Source organism: Peromyscus eremicus, unplaced genomic scaffold (genome assembly GCF_949786415.1).
Source record: "Peromyscus eremicus unplaced genomic scaffold, PerEre_H2_v1 PerEre#2#unplaced_70, whole genome shotgun sequence".
In the NCBI taxonomy this organism is placed as follows: Eukaryota; Metazoa; Chordata; class Mammalia; order Rodentia; family Cricetidae; genus Peromyscus; species Peromyscus eremicus.
In genome coordinates this window covers 150,302-160,376 of record NW_026734311.1, presented here as the reverse complement: position 1 = coordinate 160,376, position 10,075 = coordinate 150,302, and the positions used below count along the sequence as shown (strand labels likewise).

The window sequence follows — 10,075 nt, the reverse complement described above, 5'->3', positions numbered from 1 at the left end:
TTAGAATACCCTGGTTTGGCAGCTAGGGGGCGATGCTCTGCCCCTGAACCCCAACCCCATTATTATGTTTCTTTGGCTCCTCCCCTATAGTCCAGATGTGGTTTGTGGAGGACTTCCTTAGGGTATGGCTCAGACTCTCAAGTGAGCCTGCCCCCACATCCACACACTCCCCACTTGCCCCCCTCCATGACACCCTCCACCACCTGCCCTCTCTCCCTGCACCCCACCATACCCTCAGGCAGGGCCTTCAGGGGCTGGCACAAAGCCGAGTGTGTCAGGGAAGTGCAGTGCATGGAGGTTACAATGGAGGAACCAGTTAAAGTCTGTTACCCCCATCTACACACCACACCCTCACCTTCTGCACACCACTGAATCACTAGCAGCAGCCCTAGAGTGGCATGTCTGTCCAGTCCTAGCCTAGATGGTTGTCCTCCATCTTGGAGCTTTGGCTTTTTTTTTTTTTTTTTTTTTTTTTTTTTGCTTTGTGAAGGGCGGAGAGAGAGCACCCTTGGCCCTTGGTCCTTGGCATTCTCGGTGCCCTATTGACATCCCGCGGATTCAGTTTGCCACTTCTGCCAGCAGGTCCCTGTGCTACCCTGGAAATGGAGGCGTGCCGCCTAGGGAAGGGCTCCTGCCTAGGTCCTCCAGGACCAAAGCGGTTCTCTGGCCCGCTCCATGACCCAGGAGTGCTGGAGGAGGAAGCAGGGTCCAGATGACCGGCTCCGGGCGGGCGACACGTGGCTGGCTTGGGGTTCAGGGAAGCACAGCCTCCCGGGTCCTGTGGCCGCCATGTCTGGGAGCAGGAGAGGACCTCTCCGCAGGGCATTGTGCAGCCTGGGCTGCATGGGGGTGGTTGTGTGGAACTTTTCCTGCCTCCGTGCCAGCCCGCCTGCCCTTACGGTGGTGCACAAGGCCACCACGGGACCCCCTAGCTTTTGTCTGAGCCTCCCTAGCAGTATCCACAGCTCACTTCCGGAGACCACACAAGCTCTGCCCTGCATCTCTGGGAGGTGCTCAGGGTCTCAGGCCTGGTTGCTAGCCACCTTGGCCAAATGTCTGTCATCCATTTATCTCCTCCTGCCATCCCCTCTCTTCTCTGGCTGCCTGGACTTCTCTCTGGCTTGCCTCTAGTGTGTGTTCTTTTATGCCTTTGAAGATATCTGTGATGTGCAAAGGTTTTACCACACTGATTACATTCATTGGGTTTCTCTCCAGTATGGGTTCTTTTATGCATTTGAAGATGACTGTGATATGCAAAGGCTTTACCACATTCTTTATATTCATAGGGCTTCTGTCCATGATGTGTTCTTTTATGCATTTGAAAAGTACTGTGCCATGAAAAGACTTTACCACATTGATTACATTCATAGGGTTTCTCTCCAGTATGCTTTCTTTTATGTTCTTTAAGATGACTTTGCTGTACAAAGGCTTTACCACACTGATCACATTCATAGTAGTTCTCTCCAGTATGTTTTCTTTTATGTGTTTGAAAAACTTTGTACATGCAAAGGTTTTACCACATTGATTACACTCATATGGTTTATCTCCAGGAGGTGTCCTTTTATACCTTTGAAGATGACTGTGAAGGGCAAAGGCCTTACCACACTGATTGCAAACATATGGTTCCTCTCCAGTATGTGTTCTTTTATGACTATTAAGATGGTTATGACTTGTAAAGGCTTTACCACACTGATTACATTCATAGGGTTTCTCTCCAGTATGTGTTCTTGTATGCCTTTGAAGATTACTGAATTGTGCAAAGGCTTTACCACATAAATTGCATTGACAGGGTTTCTCTCCAGAATGGGTTCTTGTATGCCTTTGAAGATAACTGAATTGTGTGAAGGCTTTACCACACAAATAACATTCATAGGGTTTCTCTCCAGAATGGGTTCTTGTATGCTTTTGAAGACTACTGAATTGTGTATAGGCTTTACTACACGGATTACATTCACAGGGTTTCTCTCCAATATGAGTTTTTTTTATGCATTTGAAGACTACTTTGACATGAAAAGGCTTTATCACCATGATTTTTTTATAGGGTTTCTCTCCAGTATCCTTTCTTTTATGTTCTTGAAGGTGGCTATGAAATTCAAAAGCTTACCACATTGATTGTATTCATAGGGTTTCTCTCCAGTATGTTCTTTTTCATACATTTGAAGAGTACTGGGATGTGAAAGATCTTTAACACATTGAGTGTATATAGTATGTTTCTTTCCAGTTTGGTTTTGTTCATGACTGCAAAAATTATGGGACATGTAGAAATATTATCACATCTAATACACTGTTTAATCGTTACATCTGTATGAATTAATTTTACAATTTGGATCAGTTGTAAAGAAGAACGAGATATTAAGTTTTATCATTGTTCACACTCATCTTATTCCACTTTATTAAGAGTTGGTTTGTATCTGTGAAGACACTTGTGTTGGTAAGATCCTTTATTACATGATTCACATATACAGAATATTTTTATATATGAGGTTATTCATATATTTGAAGAAAACTGGAAAGTGACAGAGCTTCAACATCTGCATTGCATTAATAAATTTTCCTATACTGTGGTATAGGCATTAAGGTTTCTTCACAATAACTGACAGTAGACTCTTGACTCTAACTGCCCCCTCTCATAGCAGCACAATCACAACAAGTATACAAACTAGATTACCATTACTATTCACTATTTGTTTATTAAAAAGCTTTAAAAATATAATTATCACTTCTTCACTATGTATAATGTTATAATATGTGTGGAGCTCAGTACAACAGCATATGCTTGACATTTGCAAAGACTACATCCCAGGCCCATTGTCCAATAATATAAAAACAAAACAGCCAGGAATGTTAATTACCCACATTAGTCTGTGGACTTGGGAGCCAGAATCAGGGGTATTTGTGAGTTCCAGGCCAGCATGGGTTACAGAAATCCTTTCAGGACACTCAGGGCTACACAGACAAACCTTGTATTCAAAATAACCAACATAATTAAAAGACCAGGTTAACAAACTGCCTTAGCACTGAATAGCAACTGCTTCTACTCAACTTTATGTGATACAGAGATAGAATCTCTAATGGTGGTGAAGGCATGACAATAAAAGGAAGCTGGCTGATTAGTTTCAACCACAACTCAGTACACACGAAGAACAGGAAATCAGTTGAGGCTATAGGGATGCATATCACACAACTAGTGAGGAATTTTCTTCCAAAAGGCTCCTCCTCCTAAAGATGCAATCAAAAGAAAGTCACCAAGGACAGACTCATGTTCACATATATCCTTGTGTCTGAGAGGTTTTCCATTCAATCAAAGATGTTCTAAACCAGGTACCTATAGGCTCATGATCATCTAGGAATAAAATGCATTTAGTCACTTCAATGATCCTCATAGTTTGCAACATCCCCTACACTATTTCAAATGTTCAAAGCCTCTTCTGACATACAAGATGCTCTCTTCATGGTGACATTTGTGAAATCAGAAAATAGATTATAGCTTTCCAAAATACAATGGCACAGAAAACCATTTAAAATATAACATAGCGAAATGGAGACATATCAAGGGAAGATTAGGCAAAGACAATACTGAAATAGAGCAGGACAGACATCAAATTCTCTATCTCCATTTCAGATGCATGAGGATTCATTATCAACAGGCTCAGATGGCCCTATTCATGCAACTTCTCATATAATTCTCTCTTTACATCATCTCCATATATGCAGCTAGTGCTCCATGGGTGATGTCCCATAACTTAGGTATCCCAACATCATGTGATCACAAAATGTAATCCAGGCTGTTGCAAAATATTATTTTAAGATGTGTTATATTTGTCTATGCTGTGGAAAAATTATTTTAAGATACAAAAGTAACTTGTATCCTTGTATGTTGCATATGTTTAACTCTGTGAGGCTGTGATACTTTGTCTGTCTAAAATACCAACTGGTCTAACAGCCAGTAGCTTGGCAGAAAAAGTTAGGCAGGGCTGTCTGGCAGAGAGAACAAATTGGAAAAGACAACTGAAAAGAAAAAAGGAAGGAGCAAGAAAAAGAGAGGACACCAGGGGGTAGCCACCCTGCTACACAACAAACCATTGAGTAAAAAGTAAACAAAGATATACAGAATAGAGAAAGACAAAAACCCAGACGTGTAAGGTACATGAGAGAACTTAAGTTAGGAAAAGCTGCCTAGATATAACCCATACTAAGGCCAGACATTTATAAAAAAGAATAAGCCTCCCTGTGTGTGATTTATTTGAGAGCTGAGTGGCAGTCCCCCAAAAGAGTAAAGAGTTAAATAACAAAAACCAGCAACACCAGGCTTCATCCTCACAACTCCATGCAATGGACTCTCACAGTCTCCTCACTAGGTTTCTGACTCTTAAACATAGAATTCTGCAACAATGCTGAACTGAACCCCAGACTAAGAATCCATGATGTTAAATATTGATTCTTTATTGTTTCCAGGGCCAGTAGATAATGGGTGATCCTGCAAAGCTTGACTTCTTAATTCAGTGGACACTGACATGCTTGGACCACAGGTGCAGCAGGTTTTGTATGAAGTTGCTTTCTAGGAGTAGGAATTACCTTGTTTAATCGTTCCATGACTTAAAGCCAAATAAAATTTTGTAGTCAAAATATCATACAAATGGCCTCTAGCTTACTTACTTACTTACTTACTTTATTTATTTATTTATTTATTTATTTATTCATTCATTGATCCTTTTTTTTTTGTTTTTTTGGAGCTCACCAGATACCCCAGGATGACCTCAAACTCACAGAGATCCACCTGGTTCTGCCTCATAAGTGCTGGGATTAAAGGTGTGCAAAACCACAGCCAGGCTTAATAATTTAAGGGTTTTTTTTTGTTTTTTTTAGACAGGGTTTCTCTGTGTAGCTTCTGAGCCTATCCTGGAACTCACTCTGGAGCCCAGGCTGGCCTCAGATTCACACAGATACACCTGCTTCTGCCTCCCAAGCATTGTGATTAAAGGCATGGGCCCTCACTGCCTGGTTGCTTAATTTTTATTGAGTCTATTTCCTACTGAAATTCTATACTCTCAATCTCCACTTTCTGCTATTATTCTTAACATTTGTATCTTCCTGGTCATCCAGACAGGCCAGTAACGTTTTCTGTGAAACTTTCTATGATTTTTGCCCCCTAAAGTCCTGATATCTCCACATTCTTTCAAAAGACAACATTCTCAGGTTCTACGTACCAACAAAATCACCTTTGGTGTTCCATTTTTTGTTTTAACTTGCTCTTATCCTGCTGTGATTAAATTTTGCATTCCACATATTCTATCAAGCTTGTGACATAGAGGTTCAGGCTCCAGGTTGCACATTGAACAAGTTAAATAGGGACAGAAGACTGCAAGTCTACCCCCTTGTACACATGGAAAACTTACACAGTAAAGACATTTCCAAATTTATTACTTAAGTATCCAGTGATGTGAAACATCAGGACCTTCTTCAGTGATAGGGTCCTGAGGTGAAGATCACAAGGGATGAGAAAGAAAGCAAATATAAGGTAGAAAAGATAAAAGCTGGGGTGGGGTGTTCTTGCACAAGGTATGCCTCATGTCAACTATGCTTCTTAAGAAGAATAGCACCTTTATACTACTTCTAGGGGCAAAATGGAAGGAAATGGGGAACTTCTGGTAAGTCAGCAGAAAGTATCATACAACAGGATAGACTCAGAGAGGAGGCTAATCAAACCATGCTGCACAGGGGGGAAAAGGGTATCTCAAGCATATTACTGACTAAGCCCACAGTGATCTGTGGACGGATAACCATAGCCATATTTGGTGAAAGAGTGGGATTAATGGGATCTGAAGCAACCCCACCACAAAGGCCCTGATTCAAGACCATTGCCTGCTCTTCAAAGCATATTTCTGGTTTTAGTGAAGGAGCTCTGTTTTATTGTCAATATGTTATGCCTTTAGGGAAAGCTCCCAAGGCCTAGGCCCCAGGCTGTTACTAGCTCTCCCAAGAATTTTCCTAATCCCTGCCTGAAGGCCTAAAAAACGTAAGAGTGTTCTACTTTTCTTTCTTTCTTTCTTTCTTTTTTTTTTCATTGAGACAGGTTTTCACTGTGTCGCTTTGGAGCCTGTCCTGGACATAACTCTTCAGACCAGGCTGGCCCCAAACTCACAGAGATGAACCTGACTCTGTCTCTTGAGTGAGTGCTGGGCAAAGTCATGCACCACCACTGAACTGCTAGTGTTTTACTTTTCAAATAGTTTTCACCTGGTGTCATATTGCCCATATGGCAGACCTTGTTTTTTCTTAAGAAGAAAAGTAGAATTTTTTGGCATATGAGGATTTAAGGTTGGTTATGACCCTGTAATTCCTCAATGAGCAGTTTGTTAGAGTCCCATTCTTTGATACAGTGTTAGGCCTGGTGGCTTGTTGTAAATCAGGGGTGGCTCCTTTGTAATTGTTTGGTTGCAGCCAAAATTCTGGACAATCTTGGTAAACAAATGTGTATCCTATTGTCCTAAACTCTAACAAGCTTGGCTACAATACTCTTTACTTTGAGTGGTTTTATTTTCCTTCTTTTCTTTAACACAGGGTTTCTCCGTGTAGTTTTGGTGCCTATCCTGGATCTTGTTATGCATACCAGGCTGGTCTAAAACTCACATAGATCTGTCTGGCTCTGCCTTCTGAGTCCTGGCATTTAAGGTGTGCGTAACCACTGCCTGGCAGGGTTTTTTTTTTCCAGGCAGTACTCCCTCAGTTAAATTCTATTTTGTGAGACTTACTATCTCCTAAGAATTAATAAATCCTTTATATCACCATTTCAACTCTTCTCTCTCACCTTAGTTGTAGAGTGCAACGCAACACATGAGATGCCTTTTACAACCTCCACAAAATTAACTATAAATAGATCTTACACATGAAAGTTAAGTACAAAGTGCTGAACCTCTAGAAGGTACTGGACAAAGTAGGTCTGCTTTCAATGAGTGCACCAAAAGCATATTAAAGTTCACTACAAAGATGTTTCTGTACACACCTCCCTACTCCCAATTATGTGAACAGATTCGGCCCACAGAGAAAAGTTATCCAGAGTCCTGCCCTGGGAATAGGAAGTTTCAAGGACCATATGGGACCTCACAGGACAGGGATTCTGGCTGAAGTTTCCCACCCAGATCTGAGAAGGACCCACCACTCTGGCTCCTGAACCTTACTCACAATGCTGTGGTTTTCACGCTCACCTAGGTTGTCTGTTCAGCTCTCTGCACCAGCACACACAGCACAGCACACAACACAAAACTGCTGCTTCCAGTTTCTCTTCAAAGTCAAGCTTGAAGCTAGCAGCTGGAAGAACCCTGTACCACTCTGACTGACAGATCACCTGGAGGGCCTAATTGGCTAGTGAGGCCTGAGTGACCAGAGCACCTCCCATAGGGTTACACTGTGCTTAAAGTCACAGCACAATGGTTCCTGATCCTGCCTTCCACCACAGACCCAGACCTTTTCTAAACATTTGCATTTCAATAGCACTTGTCCCTGGATCCAATAGCAGACCCTGCTGTCTTTCTGCTCTTGGTAGGTACTTCTCCTTCTTCATCCTGGACACAGTGAGGCTAGCATATACAGCCCACTATACTATGTGGGGTGGAGTGATTCCAGGTCCCACAGGTGGAAGGGTGACCAGAATATTAACAACTAAAGAGAAATTAAAAGACAAAAAAGGAGATGTTTGTTTTGTTACTTCAAGTTGAGGTCAGGTGAACTGAACCCACTTTTTACCTAGTTGTTACAGGGACTTCATACAACCAGGAAAGAAATGGAGGAAGTGGATCACAAACAAGATAATAGGTCTTTCTCCCATCAGAAATGGCTTCATTGCTTTAGGATTTTTATTCCTGAAAATCAGAGCACACTGTTGGCAAATGAATAATAATGAAGCATAGGCTTCAAGGAAAGTTGAATATTTAAAGTATAATGAAGCTAGGAAGAATATACTTGCAAGCACTGTTAATAGTCAGCATATCATACTCCTAGGGCAGGTGAAAAAACAAAACAACAAAACCACTGCATTATTCAAACTTCTGTACATGAACCATGTTATGAATTTTGTAAAGAAGTCTCTGGCAGGTAGAGAGCCAAGGTTCCCTGCTGCTGGTTACAGACAAAAATGACATTCAGACAGCACTCAGTGAAGAGGTCTATTTAGTGGAGGAAGAGAGAAGGGGAAGAGAAAGAAGGAAAAAGTGGGTGGGGGAGAGTGAGGAATCCAAATGTGCTCACACTTCCTGGGAGAAAAAAGGACAGAGAGAGAGGGTAGTGGGTGTAAATTTCCCTTAAGAACAAGCTTTTATGTCAGGACATTGAGTGCTACCAAGGGCCAGGATCAGAATATTAATAAACAGGACTAGTAGAATGAATCTCTCCATGTGTGTACAAAGTGGATTTATTAGAATGTCTCACAAGCTGTGGTAGAGCTAGTCTAACAATGGCTGTCCACCAATGGAAATTTGAAAAGTCCAGTAGTTATTCATTACACGAGGCTGGACATCTCAGCTGGGCTTCAGTATACACCACAATTTTAAGGAAGTAGGCTCTAATGCTAGTGAACTAAAAAACTTGATAATCAGTGCTAGGGCAAGCAGGTGAAAAGAGAACTTCCTTTTTCAATATCCTTTATATATGTAGGCTGACACCAAGAGTTGCTACCCAGATTAAAGTTGGATCTTATTCTTTGTTGATTGGTTTTTTTGGTGATTTCAAGAAAGGTTTTATTGTTGTTGCCCTGAAACTCATTCTGTTGAGCAAGCTGCCCTCAAACTCAGAAAATCCAAATGCTTCTGCTTCCTGGGGTTAAAGGAATGCACTGCCACCAAGCAGCTAAAAGTGGATCTTATCACCTAAAATGATCCAGATTAAAGATGTGTCTTTAACTTCAAAACCTTTAAGAAAAATCCCTCACAGGTGTACACAAATTTTTGGGTTTTAATTAATTAAAAAGGTAGTCAGCAAGCCAGGCGGTGGTGGTGCACGCCTTTAATCCCATCACACGGGAGGCAGAGTGATGAGGATCTCTGTGAGTTCGCGGCCAGCCTGGTCTCCAAAGCGTGTTCCAGGAAAGGCATAAATCTACACAGAGAAACCCTGTTTCGAAAAACCAAAAAAAAAAAAAAAATAGGTAGTCAGCTTGACTATTAAGAATAGCCATCACGGCTAGGTGATGTTGGCACAGGACTTTAATCCCAGTACTCAGGAGGCAGAGGCAGGCAGATCTCTTCAGAGTTCAAGGCCATCCTGGTCTCCAAAGTGAGTGCCAGGAAAGTCACAAAGCTACACAGAGAAACTCTGTCTCAAAAAATAAAAAAAAAACCAAAACAAAAAACAAAAAAAGATTAGCCATTACCACAGACAAGACAGATAAAATGAGAAAGATTTCCTAACTGCAGAATGCAAGGAGAACATGGGAGTCATTTCCAAAACAATGCTTTTCCTAAACAAAGGAAGCATGTGGTTTTTGAGTAGGGAGCCTGGACACATTCCTGTAACACTCTTCATATTCTTAAGCATGCTCAGTTAACAAATCAACTTCTGATCAGGATCACAATGTAAAAGCAGAGACATTTACGGATATTCTTACCTCAAAGTTATGCAGAAACATATATTAATTATAAAAATGATGGAAAGAAATGTCTTTGACATGTTCATCTTGTACCACAAGATCTTAGCTGAAAATCAAGGAAATAACTTTGTAAAATGTAGATTGTTTTGGGGCCCAAGTGACCTGTCAATCTTGATGTTTGATCTAAAATATATCTGTACCATTGCCACAATTCTCACAGATACAAAAGATAGAGAACATAAATACAGAAACCTTCAAGGAAAAGTCACCTAACAGCACTGTTTACTTTGCTCCTAGACAGATGGTTATAATGATTTATATCAACCTCAGAACAAAACTGCTTTTCCCTCTGAGGAGGCTAGCCTAGCATGGGGGCACAGCTGCTTCCATGCAACACCAGCAGGAGTTCATTTGAATAAGCCCTGGCTTGTTTCATGGCTAAGGGCTATGACATCATAGTAAAAACTCTTATTGTTTCCTTTTCTAACTTTTTAA

General features: G+C 41.3%; 1 long non-coding RNA gene across 1 annotated transcript in view; it reads right to left on the bottom strand.

Annotated features, from left to right (window-relative positions):
- Positions 1 to 10,075, bottom strand: part of LOC131901287 (uncharacterized) — a 180,242-nt gene that overhangs the window by 32,328 nt on the left and 137,839 nt on the right. The gene's annotated exons all lie outside the window — the stretch shown is intronic.